Consider the following 15226-nt stretch of genomic DNA (forward strand, 5'->3'; position numbering starts at 1 on the left):
TCTAGGCTTACTGTAGGGTAAAATGTACATGAAAAAGACAGACTGCACAGAACTTAAAAAACAAACAAACCACGCACACAAAACAGTCTGACACTGCATATTGCCAAGCAAAATATCTGTTAGAAATAGTGCAGGATGTTGTTTAAAAGCACAACTGAGGACAGCATGTACAATGACAACACAGGGCAGTTCACAGTTATTTATTTTGAGGTGTATCTTTCTTCATTTAAAAGAGCTGATTGACACAAGAAAACCAACTTTTGCTATAAAGAAAGAGTAATTAAAATGGAATTTTGTTTTGTTGTAGTCAAGGCCCATAAGTCATGGTGATCCAGCTTAGCTTTCTTGGTCTGGAGATCAGAAAACAGAGCGAGAAAGAAAGATAGCTAACACTTGGGAAGCAGCAAACTTGCGCAATAGAATCCTCTTTAGTAAAGCAATCAAAGACCACAATTACCCAACTCCTGTACCCCAGTTACTAACATTTCAGATTTGTTTGCATATATGGCTCGATTGAAATGCTTTTTTGTATCCTTATTAAACCATGCTATAAAACGGTGTAGAGAGGCCAGGATAAAAAAGTCATATACTAAAAGGGAGTTATGAATTGACTGACTGCATTTCCGTTTTCTGAGTCAAACATCAAATCCAAGATAATCAACAACTGGCTTTCAGTAAGTGATGAACTGTGGCCCTGGTTCCAGTTTTTGGACTGCACCCTACTCCCAAACATAACTTAGGGCAGGTCACTATCTACATGCTACAGACCCGAATTTGAAAGATGGGAACAACAGTACAATCCCCAGCCACCACTTGTCTTGTTTCTCTAAATTATAGCATCCCTCACACCCAGTTCCTCCAAGTACAAAAGTAGGACAGTAGTAGGACGTACTTTTCAACCTCATTATTCAAAACTCAGAACTTTAAATTAGGGGTGCACCAATATATCAGTTGGCTATTGGATTGGCACCAATAAAAGGAGAAATGACATTAATCGGGTATCGGCTTTTTTCTGGTTGTTGTAGCTGATGATTACAGCCGCGTACCCAAAGCACCCTAGTGAGTGTAGTCTGGTCCCCACACTCCGCCATCAGCCTGAGTGCATGGCAGACTCCAGGTCTTGGCGAGCAGAGGGGAGGGGAGGGGGCCCCCGCTGGGGAGCAGTCACAGGGTGTTGCGCTCAGCAACAAAGGGACTGTTACCAGCTCCTGCTGCTGCTGTCCCGGCAACGCCACGCATGCAGCAGGGGCCTGAGCACGGGGGCTGCCGCAGAGACGTTGGGCTACATGTGGGCAGGGCAAGGTGCTGCACAAGGGACATGCCAATCTGCTGGCCACTGGGCACCTTTGCAAAAGTGGCTTCTCCCCAGTGGCTGCAAGAGTTCAGCTGCGCAAAGCATGCTGGTGCTGATGCAGTGGTGTGCTCTGGGGCTCCAAACGCACCCAGCACCACTGTCTACATAAGGACCCACCCCACATGGCAGCACAGGCTGTGAAGGGAGCAGGGCTGTGGATAGGAGCCAGAGGCAAGGGGGTGACTTGTATAGGAATAAGGCAGTCACTGCCATCCTCATCAAGGGCCAGAGCAGTCAGGAAGTGTGTGCGTGTGCAAGAGAGAGAGAGAGAGAGAGAGAGATAAATGCAAAGACAAACAAAGAAGTACTTTAAAATGCCTTGCACTATTACTAAATTATCAGTTATCAGATCAGCATTGAATGATATGGTTGGTTAAATCAATCATCAGCTATCGGTATCAGCCAAGAAAATCTTTATCAGTGCACCCCTACTTAAAATGCCTCATGCCTTGTTGGCAGGTGATAGAGCTTTCCCTAATTAACCAGAGACTGAGTTAAGACTCTCCCTGTTAAATAAGCATTTAACAAACTCCTGTGCAGCTTTAGAGCTCATTCCCTTCCTCCCCCAACTTCCTAATAAAAACTACCTTTATTCTGAAGCTTTGTATCCGTCAAGTGGGCATTATCCTAGTTTTGGTAGGAAGAAGCTTCAGAAGGCAGAAACACAGAGGTTAAGTGACTCACCCAAGCTCCCACAGCAAAGCTGTAGAAGAGAAGAAAACAGAACACTGGTTTTTAATTATATCCCAGGCATGGGCTTTAAACTCAAACCTATTCTTCCTCTATCCATCTTCATTCACCAGTGTACATTCAGCAGTGCCTGGAGACATCTGCAGTGAGAAGTAAGGGGTACAATAGCATGTCTTCTTGATGAGACACAGGACTTTGTTCATTTGAAAGGCCATCTTTAGCTGAACAGTCCAGATCACATTACCATGGTGATTCAAAGCTGCTTCAGCCTTTTTGATCAGTTGTTCATGGAATTGTTCCCAGCTGTTGACTAGGTTAGCGTCTTGGAATTAGTTGCCTAGAAACCCTATTTTAAAAATGACAAGTCAGACCAAGTAGGTCAGAGTCCTCAGAGAGGGTTCTGTACCATTTGGAAGCAAATTCCAGCTTGTTTCTTCTGTAGATGTGCTGAGGCTAGTCAATGCTGTAACAGCTAAATGATAGCATACGCTGGATGATTCAGGCAAAAACCATTCCACAAACAAAAATAGTTGTTTTAACCTCTGAGTAGGCCAATCAATGCCTATAGTATCATCCTCTTGAAACAAATTCTTTAGTCCTGTGGTTTAAACTAATTTCAAGATCCAGTATCACCCACAGCCTGTTTCTTAGGTGTCTCTAAAGGTGCCTTTCTAACTTATCTCAGAGCCACAGGAAACACAGGGTTTACTTCAGAGCCATATTCGCCTACTCGCCTTTGGGGCAGTACATCCTGAAAGATGTAACAGAGTTTGGATATCAGACACCACTGCAGATTGCACAAGCAGATGCTTCTGATCTATACTGGCTAACAGAGCCAGCATACAAAAACTGGGTTAAATCACTGGTGTTCTTGCCAGTGTCCCTCCCCTACCCACATTCATTATCTTATATGCCAATCCAAGAAAGAAGAAGAACCGTAGGGGTCTGGAGATCCAACTCCAGATATTAGAACCAAAGCAGGTGTATGAGAAAAGACCAACATGATCAGGGATGCTTAGAAAGATGAGTAAAAAGGGACACAAAGGCACTATGAATTGGATAGCTACAATAAAGCAGGTAGCCCTGTTTGTCCTCTTATAGAAGTACAAGAAAATACCCAATAAAACTGAAGTGTAATTAAAGTTTATGGTTTAGGTTTTTTTAAAAAACCACATGTAGTTAACCTGGAGCCAAGAGTTACCTGGGATTCTAAAGAGATGAAGGCCCACAAAACGGGTCGTTCCACTTTTATACCTAACTTTATTTTTATGTAAGAGCTAGACAACTTCATGCTCCTGGGCTGACAGTTAACAAGAGTGAGTAAAAACATTCCCTATAGCTTGCTCCACAACTAGCCTGCCATAGTCTTCTTGAATTTATCACTACAGTATTAAGTGAAGGACATTGGAAAACATGGGGCACTTAACTTCTGCAGCAATTATACCAAAATCAAAATGCACAGAGCCTGAGTTTTCTACATTTCCCAGCATTTGAGTCTCCAGGCTCAGAACAACCTAATTGAAGTGTTAAAACCGGGGTAGCCAACCTGCAGCACGTATGCCCCAAGAGGCACGGCTGTGTGTGGTACATAGCAGATTGCTGCTCTGCTGTGTGCTCCCTTATCTATCTGCTGCGGTGCTGCCTCTGCTCTAGCCAAACTGGGTAGGGGAAGGGGAAACAGTGACATACCCGCCTAAAACATTATCCCCCCGAATTCATTTAAATATTTGTCTGAAGGAAAGTTGAGACTGCTTACAAGATGCTTAATCATGTCCTATGAAGGATTCTTTACTGCCCCCACCCCACCCCACCTACACCACTTGCTGGGGCTAAATGGAAGTAGTCAAGCATGGAGATAAATACAGCATCAACCCCACTTCAGGAGTCCCAAGTAGTGATTGAGAACTGACATATCTAGGGTGCCAGAGGAGATGTTACAGCTTCAGAGAAAAGAATGAGGTTGAGGTTCCAGGGGCTCTCTCCACTCCCCATTTACCTGCCTGGACCATGATGTTGGAAGTGTTAAGAGTGGGTCATGAGAGACCAGCAAGATCCAGAGGAAGTCTTCTCTCTTCTCGCTGGAAACACAAAGAAGCTACTATGGCAAACAAGAAACTGTTTGTCTATCCATCTGTCTGTCCTCTCCAGTGGCCTTCCAAGCAGCACACATGGGGAAGCGATAGTAGGTTTTTTTTGCCTACCAAGTTTAACCTGGACAGACAAACTAGGGAGAGAGGAGAAGTAAGAAAAATAGTGTGCCATTTCCATCTTCTGACAGACTTGAAGCCTTTGGGAAAAGGAAGAGACCACAAAGAACTACAATAAGATTTGACAGAGTTCTTTTCCCATGTAATTTCTGGTGAAATAAGATATGGAACTATGACTCAGTGGTATGACTGTCTGAGATTAAAAGATAGAGTGGTCCAACAAGTTAATTCTCTTCCGAAAGGAAAGAACTTTAACATTAGATGATGGAAATGTTAAGAGCTCCCAAGTCTATCTGCCCCCTGGTAGATCATCAAATCAAAGCTGCTGCTACCAGGACAGATTCAACCATCAGATGATTTGGGCGCAAGAGCTGTGAAAAGTTGCTCGATGGCATGGAGTTTTAGCTACTTTAATTCTCATTTAAATTCATTTAAAAACAAAAATTTTGGAAGTTTGCTCTTTAACGCTGAACTTTCTGGGAGCCGACACAGGCAATTCAGCAACACAACTACAATCCAGTAAAATATCCACAGTAAAACCTTCACACACACACACACACACACACACACACACACACCCACCCACCCACCCACCCTGATTTGGTGTTTAATTATTAATTCACACCAGATCCATAGAAGTATTAGCTGAAAGATTTGTCAATGTTTACTAACCTGTCAAACGAACATGACTCAACTTCTGGTCTTGAGTAAAAGCCAGGAAAGTTGGTGGCTTTGCATATTTCTGATCTGTAGAAATCCACAGTACTCAAAGTCAGATGGTAAACCTGTGTAGGATTTCTAATATGAGATTGAGGGATTACATTAGCACAATATTTCTGCTACTTCTGCACCTTGGTCTTTAAAGCATTTAAAAAGTTTTAAAACTTTCTGCAGTTTGAATGGGGAAAGAAAAAAATAGACACATAAGCCTTTAATAGACAGCTTGTTTAATGGATTGATCCTGCTCTCAGACCTACTATAAGAACTATAAACCTGCTACAGAGCAACGACTATGGAATACAACATTCTTCAAAAGATATTTATTGAGATGCCAAGCTAGCACTTTGAAAAAAAATAAAGTAATTTAAATACCTACAGAAGCTTGCTTGATGGGACAGAAATCTTGTCCCTCGATATAGATTTTAGGGGTAAACACTGGGTACAAATACAAAAGCTGTATTTTATAAACCGCATGACTTCATGTCATCACTTTACATAAAAGTGAATGCCGAAATTCCAACTCCACCTCCCTCCAAGGCAGCACATTTCCTGCCCTCCTGGTTATGGGGAAGAGATTGAAAACATGATTCCTAGAAAATAATGATGATGAAAAGCCATGGTGAATGCTTAGAATTATGCAATGCCTAGAAAGTTTGGTGAGGCTTTAGTAAGGCTTATTCACTGATCTACTCTTTACCCCTGCTTTGATTACAGTGATAACAACCATGATACACTGTATACCTTGCTAAGAGGCTGAAAATGAGGCTTGTTAATAATTTTAGATAGTAGTTTAACAGGCATTTCTTGTACAGCTAAACCACTAGAGGGCATTCAGATTTGCCCTCTGAAAACAGGAATCAGCCTGAATGTCGCAGAAGAGCAAGAGGTAAGCCCATAACAAAAGATATGGGCTATGACTAGCAAAGAAAACAAGCTTCAGAGTCCAGGTCCCATGCTCCCAGACAAGACAGATCCTCCTAAATAAGAGGTGAGTAACTGTTTCAGCTGGTGGGCCACTTAATGAGTTTTGATGAGCTGTCAAAGGCTGCACGCAGTCTTTCAGCAGGTATCATTTTAACAAGTTATAGGTAAAAACAAATCATATATTAACCAAACATCTACCAGAACATACTTTAATTATATTTCAAAAAATTTATTTTGTCCTGATTTATGTTTGAGTAGTATATATAGAGGCGATTGCATAATAGCTTAAAATAAAGTCTTACTCTTGTATATTGTGTGGGAGGGTGACCAGGGTGGGGGGGGGAGGGGCTGCCCACATGTGTAGGGAGGGCTGCCCATGTGCTGGTCCTGGAAGCTGGCCAGGGGCATGGGGGGGTGGGGTGGAGAGGAAGAGGGGGGGCGTGCAACAAAGCTGGCTCAGGCTGCACGGTACAGATATAGTCCACCCCCTTTCCCTCCCATCTGGCTCATGGATGCCCCTGCAGCGCTGTGCATGGGGCCGAAACCTACCCACTCCGGCCCAGGGCAGCCTGCACTGCACTCCCACTCAGCCACCAACGGCACCACCCTGGCCCCAGCCAGCATGCACAGCTTCCCAGTGAGGCTGCCTTCCACCTACAGGTGGTTGCTCATTGTGCCAGGCAGACAGAGTGGGTGGAAGGCAACCAGGAGCTCAAGCTGGAGCCCCACACACAGAGGCAGAAGCTATCTGGCTGCAACCCCTCACTGCCCCACCTGCATCTGCGGTGCCTGGCATGTAGACCCATGACCATCACCACTTTCCCACACTACCCGCTGCCTGGAGCGGCACAGCTGGGTTGGTGGAGAAGGAGGTGCTGCTGCAGGCAGTGGGGAGCCGAGCAACACTTGGGCAGCTGCAGCAGCAGCTGCAACAGCAGCAGGAGCAGCCCTGCCAGGAAGCTGTGCATGCTGGTCAAGACTATTAGTGGGCATGGGGCAAGTGTGGGCCAGAGCACAGCACGGGCTGTCCTGCCCAGGGCTCAGCTCTGTCTGCAGTGCTCTGTATTGGATATAAAATCAAGTGGCAGGCTGGATCTGGTCTCCAGGCAATACTTTGCCTACTCCTGTCCTAGATGCTCAAGGATGGGGACCCTTTGGCTGACCTCAAATCATCCCAAAATCTTTGGTCTCCAAGATTTGCCTTCTATTGCTGCATAAATAGCGTTATTTATGAGTCTTTTGCAGCAAAAGCCAGCACTTTGTATGCAAAGAAACACACACCTTACTAACATCAGCCTTCTTCCCAGTACCTGTTCATTGCTATAACTTGACACAATACCCTATGGGCCCATTCTGATGGATTTGTGAAGCACAAGGGAACCCTGTGCACTCCCTGCTCCATTGGAAGACAGCAACATTGTTCGATTCCCCTCTGGGATAAATACTACATTCTATTTGTTCCAGATCCACTTCCAGCATCCCAGTGAGTGCCTTGATCTCAGCTGCAAAGGGAATGCCTTGACATACGGTATATACACACCCGTGACAAATTTTCACTTTCATGGACTACAAACCTAAACAAGGCGAACTGAAGGCAGACTGACAACCCTGGCTTTTAGGTATAACAAGCAACAGATGAGTTTAAGAAAAGCCCAGCTCTCAGCTGGAGCATCTCACTGTTCAATTTCAAGAGAGCACTTTAAATTTGACAATGGAGAATAAGAAGCAGCTGTCAAGAGCCAAGCGGACCCGACACTGGGGTTTGTTTTAATTTACAAGCTCCTCTTTGCTATGGAATCCTCCTCCAAAAAAAGGGAGGTGGGGGAGGCCCTAACTTATCTAGTCTTCCTGCAGAAGGCAAGTGGTCTCCCAAAGTTCCCAGATGCTATTTATTCACTCCACCTCCCTTTCTGACACACTGCTCCCATCAGAGCCTCTTGATGCACTGCAGCAGCAATGCATCACAAATTTATTGACTTTAAGCTTCAGATATGCACCATCACCCAGACCTGTTCCAGATCTAACCTAGTTTCAGCCTGCCTTAGAAGTATAAAACTACTTATGTTGAAGAGCAAGCCATCTTGATCCTCCCTCCTCTTCCTCTCCCCCTTCTTTTTGCAAAAGGCATCATTTGCTAATGGCACAATTGCTGTTTTGAGTCTCTCTCTTCCCCACCTTCACCTGATGCAAACAAGAGAATACACTATACAGTGAAGGTCTTGTGGTACGGGGGGGGAGGGGAAAGTGTGTGGGCAAGGCACACACATGCCATTTGGAATGTTCCTGTTCAGCAAACCTATGATCTTCATGCAACTTGCCATTGAGATCCAAAGACCACAGGCAGTCCCTGATATCCAGCTCTGTACTTCATTAGTTTCTTTATACATGCAACGAATATCCTTTATACATAATATCCTTGATTGTTTCCTAATATATTAAAAAGTTATGATTTTATGGATGCTGTAAAACACACCCCAAATCAACTCTACTGTTATGGTATTCTAGGCCCTGTTGGGTCAGCTTGATATCAAATACAATGCTATCACCTTCTGATAGACAATAAAGAAAAGTCAAGTCTTGAAGCCTCACAAACTCAAGCTTTTACAGAACTGGGAATGAGACAACTTCCAGTTATCTGTACAAATACCCAACTTTATGCATTTACTCTGTAATGGCATCTAGTGCTTCTGTTTCTTTCTGATACATAATGTCATTTTCTTGTGAATACCGTACCTGTGCCAGTCATGGATATCCTTAAAGTTCAAAGCTTGAGCTGCAGCCTTCCCAATTATACACATGACTGTCCATTCCCATCCATCGTAATAGAACGGATGTTTCATCAATATTTGAAATGAATAAATGAGAATAGACCATTTTTTACCTGAATGCTCCCCATCACAGAAACCAGAGACTAAGGATTATTTTATTTAGCTTGGAGGTGGGAAGAAACAAGAAGTAGCCTGAAAAATTCTCATACATGTGAACAGCTTTCCCTTATAGTGGCACAAATTATTTCACAGTAATTTTGGATGCCTTGTTTGAGACAGCCAGGTTCCAGCTATGTCAACACAAGGAGATATTTACTGGTGCAGCAACATTAGCAAAGTACTCCTAGTGCACATACAATTGAGCAGACAACGGTGCCCTTTGTACTACTATAGTAAACATACTGCCCCTCCCAAAGGGGAACTAAGCCATAAAGCTAGAGGTTTCTGCCAGGACAGCTATGTCATCAGAAACCTCAGTGTAGATACAGCTTCACACATTAATACCCATGGATTTATTAGTGGAAACCATCCCACAAAAAAGATTCAGAAGTCAGTGTCCATGTTTAAGAATATTGGAACATTCATCTAATTATTCAGGCCCAGAGTTGTTTTGGGTACAACATTACCTTCCTAATACTTTATTACAAGTACATGGCCTAGCTCTTCCCCAAGGTCTCACCATCCAGCTTAAATGGGTTTCCACAAAAAAGAAATACAGATTTTAATCCGTTTTATAACATGCAGCCAGTTTTGGAGGAGTGGAGGGCTCAAGCATCTCTGAAGCTAAGCTAAAATTACTCAGATACTACAACAATAATGTAGCTTTTGGGAGAGGAAGGGAATCATTTACTCTAAATGAAATGGCAAGTGGAACTTAGTTGAGAAGTATCTAGCTCACTGTTCATATAAAGGCAAATGAATGATCATATTATTTTGGTGGTTGACCAGGATACAGGGCTATCATGCTAAAGAGAACTAGTACCTCCAGTGACCACAAGTGACCAACACAGCTGTTAAGTCTTATTCAGAAAATAAATGTATCCAGTAGCATAGCTGCCTGTGCCATCTCAGCCAGCTATTGGTTTTGTACATTTAGATGTGCGAATGCTATCCAGTCACCAACACCACTTTGAGTATCTAGGTTTTGACCACAGGTCTCCCTTCCAAGTACTGACCACATCCAGTACTGCAGCTAAGAGCCAAGAAAAGGATCACATCCAAAATTGCAGCTGCAGAACATTCAGAGTTCTTTCAGGCAACAAAGCAGCAATTGATTGTGCACCAGAACATGCCCCAAAGACAGTGCCCAGTTGCTACAATTCTGGCTGCACTTAGTCAGAGCTGGAATTAGACGGAATGCTATGCCTAGCATAGAAAGCAGACAAGTCCACCCTTGTGAATGGTCACCAGATAAGGATGCAAGCTCTTGTGCTTCTAAACCTACTGGGCTTGACCTGCATCCAGACAGACTAGTCCCAACCTGCTGGCACCACAGGATTGTGCCCAACTTCCCGACTGGTTTTCTTGCTTGGGATATGAAACTCCCCACAAGCTAGAGGCCAGGACCAACCTCCCACCAGTTCCCCATCATTTTAAAACACTACTCCCAGAGTTTTCACCCTCGTAAGCACTCCAGTTTATAACTAAATGGTTAGAATATGCAGGAGGCAGAGCAAGGAACTTTGTATGGGAACACCCTACATGCACAAATTACACAAATCTATGATTTATGCCTGCAGTAGGTGATTAGTAATCAATAGGAGTCAGCCATAAGTCACCGCGATCATGGCAGACAATTTGCCATACTGGCAGGATGTGATCTTAACTTGTGTAGTGCAATAAGGGTAGCCTATATCTTGGTGTAGGTCTTGGAAACTGTTGATAGCATTTTGCAAACTAATACAAACCAATTGTTGGGGCCTATGAGAGGTGCAGATTCCCATTTTAAAATGGAAAGCCAGGACCTGATTTGCTCTCTGTATCAGGGGTGGAAAAAATACTTTAATTTTAAAAAGCTGCTCTTTTAACTACTGTTTGACCTTTGGATTCCTTTTGCATCCTCCTTCCAGATCAAGTAGTTCATTTACAAGTCAAACAGGTTTAGTTTTTTGGGCCGCCTGCACTCCAAGTTCAAACTCTTATCTGAAAGTCAAGTAGCCCCTTCCGTTTCATACAAAAGCTATTTAGATCCTAGAATCTGAATTCAGCTGGCAGCTAAAGCCATGAAAGCCAAAGTACTGCTGCCTTCTAAAGCTACAGCTGTGCTCCAAACTGGCTTATCAGCAAGCCAAAATATTGAACAGAAAGGTGTATAGGAAGAAAGTACTTTTACTTGCAAGAGATGCTCTTCATTTGTAGCCCTTCTTGCAATTTAAACTAATACTTCTGTAAATTTCAAGTCACGTAATGGTAACCAAATCTATTTAAGAGCTAAGCAATCAAGACTATAAGAAGTATAGTTAAGCCATTGCTCAGGAGTTCCATCTCAAGTATGGATTCAGTAGCTTATTCCCTAGTGGAGTCGCAACAAGTCTACAACCAGGTGCTTTTTTTGGACATTCCTAGTACATGCACCATGCCTATTACTACACCCAGAGGGGTATACATTCCAAGTGCAGATGTTAAGGAGACAACTGGGTGGCAAAATGGGTCTGAAATAAGAGTAGCATTCTCTTTCTGTTTGCTATTTGAACCCTACTTAGCTACCCACCATCATCTAATGTATTAGTTAATTTATGTTCTTTGTTAAAATTTAGGAGACTACAAGAACTTTATGGCAGAAACCTTCTGCTGACTTTGGAGGAGTTGCAATAGGATAAATGTGTCCCTTTATGTCTGTTGTGTGTGTGACCTACTAGTTCTACCACATGCACAATTTAGTTTGGAAAAAAATTTTCCTTAAAACAATTTTTAAGCCACAGCTGGGCTGTGGTTTATGACTTGAACAAGCATCATGGAAAGTTGGTCATTAGACTTAAATATCTAGAGAGTGGATCAGACAAAATTGCAAGGAAAGACAGAACCAAATATATACAGCTTAGACTGCAAGAAGGTATTTAATTATCAGCAAAATGGCATGACAATACCAAGAAAGGAAAGGAATTGTTTTGGATGGTACAGAAGGCTAAACTAGGAGTAATGTAATGCAAAGGAGGAGATATCATACCAGCTTTGCCTGGGAAAGCTTAGTTTCTCACTGCAGTACAGCATATTTGCAAGATACCAGAAAGTCTAGGTTTATCATTTTGCAAAAAACACAATACGTAACTTCAAAGAGCTAACACCAAACCATACCATAGGAACTGGGTGAGCACAAGGGAGCATTAGTGTTGCATACTGTCCTCTTCTGTGGAGGTTTAAAACCTGACTACAAGTTCTTGTACTCTTAAAATATACCTTTGGGATTTAAGGTTGTTTACATATACTTAAAATCAATGCCTGTTAAGATGCCCTGAGCACCTTAGGTAAAAAATAATGCAAGGCAAAATACTGCACCTTGCAAGAGTATGCATTTCAGTGGTTCCAATCCAGAAGGGGGCAGACTTCTCAGCTGAGTTGTAGAACCTATACTGGTCCCAACTAGTAGAGAAGTGTCCTTTAGCTGAAGCAGAAAGAGTCCTGGCTAAAGCAGAAAGAAGACTGATCCTTAGATGTTCTAAATGGTCATCCCTTGAAGCATAGTGACAACTTTAGTCCCAAGCAGCAATGGACTTTCGAAAGGTCTCCACAGCATTTCTTCCATACACGAGTTACTCTAAGTTTTTAACTGGGGTTGGGAGCAAGACTGACAGCCAATGAAACCATTCTAGTCAATTTGAAACCTTATTAGGACACACAATAGCAAAGACTTATTTGTATTAATAAAAGACAGTGCTTGCATATCCTTGGATTCAAGGGAAAAAACAGGTCTACTGGCCAGGTTCCTCTGTTCCCTTGGGGACTCTTGTTGATTTGGTTCCTCTTTTTCGCCTGAGCTTCAGGAAAGTCCAGAGTCATGTGTTTAACCATGATTATAAACCCAACATAACCTGAATGCAGGAGCTGAGTGCCATCCTATCTTTTCTGTTGCCATCGAGGGGAAGGGTGAACAGCAGTGGTGCTCACCCCCACCCCCCTAGGCTCCAGAGCTGCCTAAAAGTAGGGGCTCTGGCCAGACCCTGCCCAACCAGCTGGTGAGTTCACAGCATACATGGAGCTCCTGGAAGCAGCTCACTAACATAGCAGTGAATTTTGAGCTACTGTGCAAGCAACACACAGCCAAAAGAGGGGGTGCAACTGTGCTACCACATCTCCCCGTATCTACCCCCATCCATATAAAAACTACTAAGGTGTTTAGATCTGCCTAAAGGTAAACCACTTCCAAATACTGTTAGTTGGTGTCGTCACAAAACCTATTAAATTATCTTGCTAGTTTCCTCAGCCATTAAAGACATTCTCTAGCACATGCCTACTTCATTGAAACAGATGCTACATCTAAAACTTCAGAAGTTATGCCTCAAAGAAGAGGTTAAAAACCCCAGCAATTAACTGAACCTCCAATATATGCAGCACATGCCCAAACCAGGTAATCTTACCACTTCTTCATTCTGCTGTTCTTAGGAGTCACTGAGGCACGTCTACATTGTAAAGTTTCCCAGGAAGATGCCGCGTCTTCTTATTCACTGGAGTTAGAAAGTGCCCAGCCCAACATCTGAAGATGTTGTAAAATGCCTACTACAATATATTAGTGCCTCCCACAATGGCATTCCTAAAGGCCAATATAGTTCACTCTTCTTGATATTCAACCTGCTTTTTTTGGTAGCTCGTGTCTCACAAAACCTGTAGAACCCTGCAGGAAGGCACAGCCAGCAATGGAAGAACTGTGGGGCAAGACGATGGGAGTTTATTTTGCTTTGTTTTAAAGTGCAATAATAAATGCAAAGCCAGGTTAACATTTGGGGACTGCCAAGGTGGAAAATGAATCCTTCACAAGCACTGGGATAAAAAGAAGCTATAAAGGCCCAAACCAGCTAGAGATTCTTTTGTTGCAGGAAAAGCAGGTCCTGGGGTGTTTAAAACCTCTGCTCTCTCACCAAATTGGTCAATTCCACTCCTCCTGGGAGATCACTTGTGGCTGTGAAATCATTAGCCTCTTTATTGTCCCAACAAAAGGTCCAAAATCAAAACAAATATTGAAGCAACAGGAAGGCTTCTAACCTCAGAATGGAGGAGAAAAAATAAACTCTCTGCAGATAACTGATCACCAGAGATAACAAGAACACTAGTGTTAGCCTTTGTCATACTGCACGCTTAGAGAGAACCACTCTGTACTGGAGGCAGTGATTTTCCTAACACTTGAATTTCACTGGCTAGAAAGCCTGAATTCTGTTGAAAGATATTTATTTTCCTGCTCAGAAAGCTTGCTCTGCAGCCCAGCAATGAGTTATAGTGGTACCACCTTGGCACCTCGTGTGAATTCATTTAGCACTTCCAATAGACTGCAATTTTTTTTTAAGTCCCCTTTGTTGAGGGATGACAAAAGTTTGATCGTAATCATGTGGCTTCAAGTGTATGGCAATGACTTGACAGCTCTGCTTCCCTCACAGGTTGGGTCAAAGCCTTGTGACACTGGCAATGCATTAGCCCCTACGCCTATATTCAGGTCTGTGCCAATAGTCATACCCAAACAGCTGTAAAGAAAAAGGAAAAAAATCCAGACAGATTACTTTAGAGGGTTTTTGTCATAGATGCTCTGAAGTGCCACTCCTAACCCACAGCATTTGCTCCTGTAGCATATAAAAGTATTCCTTCACTTCATCCAGGCTAGAGGCAGCCAAAGAGGTAACATGGAGCTTACTTGAAGCAGAAGAACCCAGAGGCATTAACCACCCAGGTCCCACCAATTTACATCTCCAGTTGGGTGCTTATGCTCTTGTAAGTTTTGAGAGTGCCAGCCCCCAATACAAAGTCTCCAAACTGCTGCTACCACAGAACCTACATGACTACCCTATTAGCTGACATCTAAACAGCTTCCAGGGAGCTAGTCATTATGGGCATTTTTAAGCATGCTCTAGATGTGGGGTGTGGCCCCGCAGTCCCTCGTGTATCAGTGTCCCTGCACTTCAAAATGGTGATGGGGGCACTTTAGCTATAGCTTGTTTGACTAGCTTTAGTTAAAAGTGCCCCCATCCCCATTTTGAAGTGCAGGGCCACTGATACATGAGACAGGAGGCTGGCTGGAGCACGCTAATTGGCATGCTCCAGCAGACTCACTTAATCAAGTCTGCTCTGATGCGCTGTAATTACAGTGTGTTGGAGCAGGCACCCTGTTTGCTCTCTTCATACCTCCTCAAGTGCCATACACTCATGAGCTTTCTGTCACCCAGCTGTCAGTCTCTAGCTTCCCTCCACCCACAAACATTAAATGGAGGCAGTTATTCAAAACAGTACAGAAGTACAAGACATTGAACATTTGGGGATTAGCATGAAATAACTGCAATACTAAAATGAACAACAAGGAACATAGGAGACATGTAGGGGGGGCACAGGGGAGCACATGCCCCCCCAGCCCCTGGGATTGGCTG

General features: G+C 43.3%; 1 protein-coding gene and 1 long non-coding RNA gene across 2 annotated transcripts in view; both read right to left on the bottom strand.

The window, feature by feature from the left end:
• LOC112550527 overlaps positions 1-5006 on the bottom strand; it is a 5980-nt gene extending 974 nt beyond the window's left edge. Inside the window, exons 1-2 of the long non-coding RNA XR_003094422.1 lie at positions 4924-5006; positions 1942-2057 (exon numbers count right to left, since the gene is read on the bottom strand). This is a non-coding gene — a long non-coding RNA (uncharacterized LOC112550527). The remainder of the gene's footprint in view (positions 1-1941; positions 2058-4923) is intronic.
• SMOC1 (SPARC related modular calcium binding 1) overlaps positions 1-15226 on the bottom strand; it is a 210377-nt gene that overhangs the window by 170579 nt on the left and 24572 nt on the right. The window lies entirely within an intron of this gene.

Source organism: Alligator sinensis, unplaced genomic scaffold (assembly GCF_000455745.1).
Source record: "Alligator sinensis unplaced genomic scaffold, ASM45574v1 scaffold768_3, whole genome shotgun sequence".
NCBI classification, from domain to species: Eukaryota; Metazoa; Chordata; order Crocodylia; family Alligatoridae; genus Alligator; species Alligator sinensis.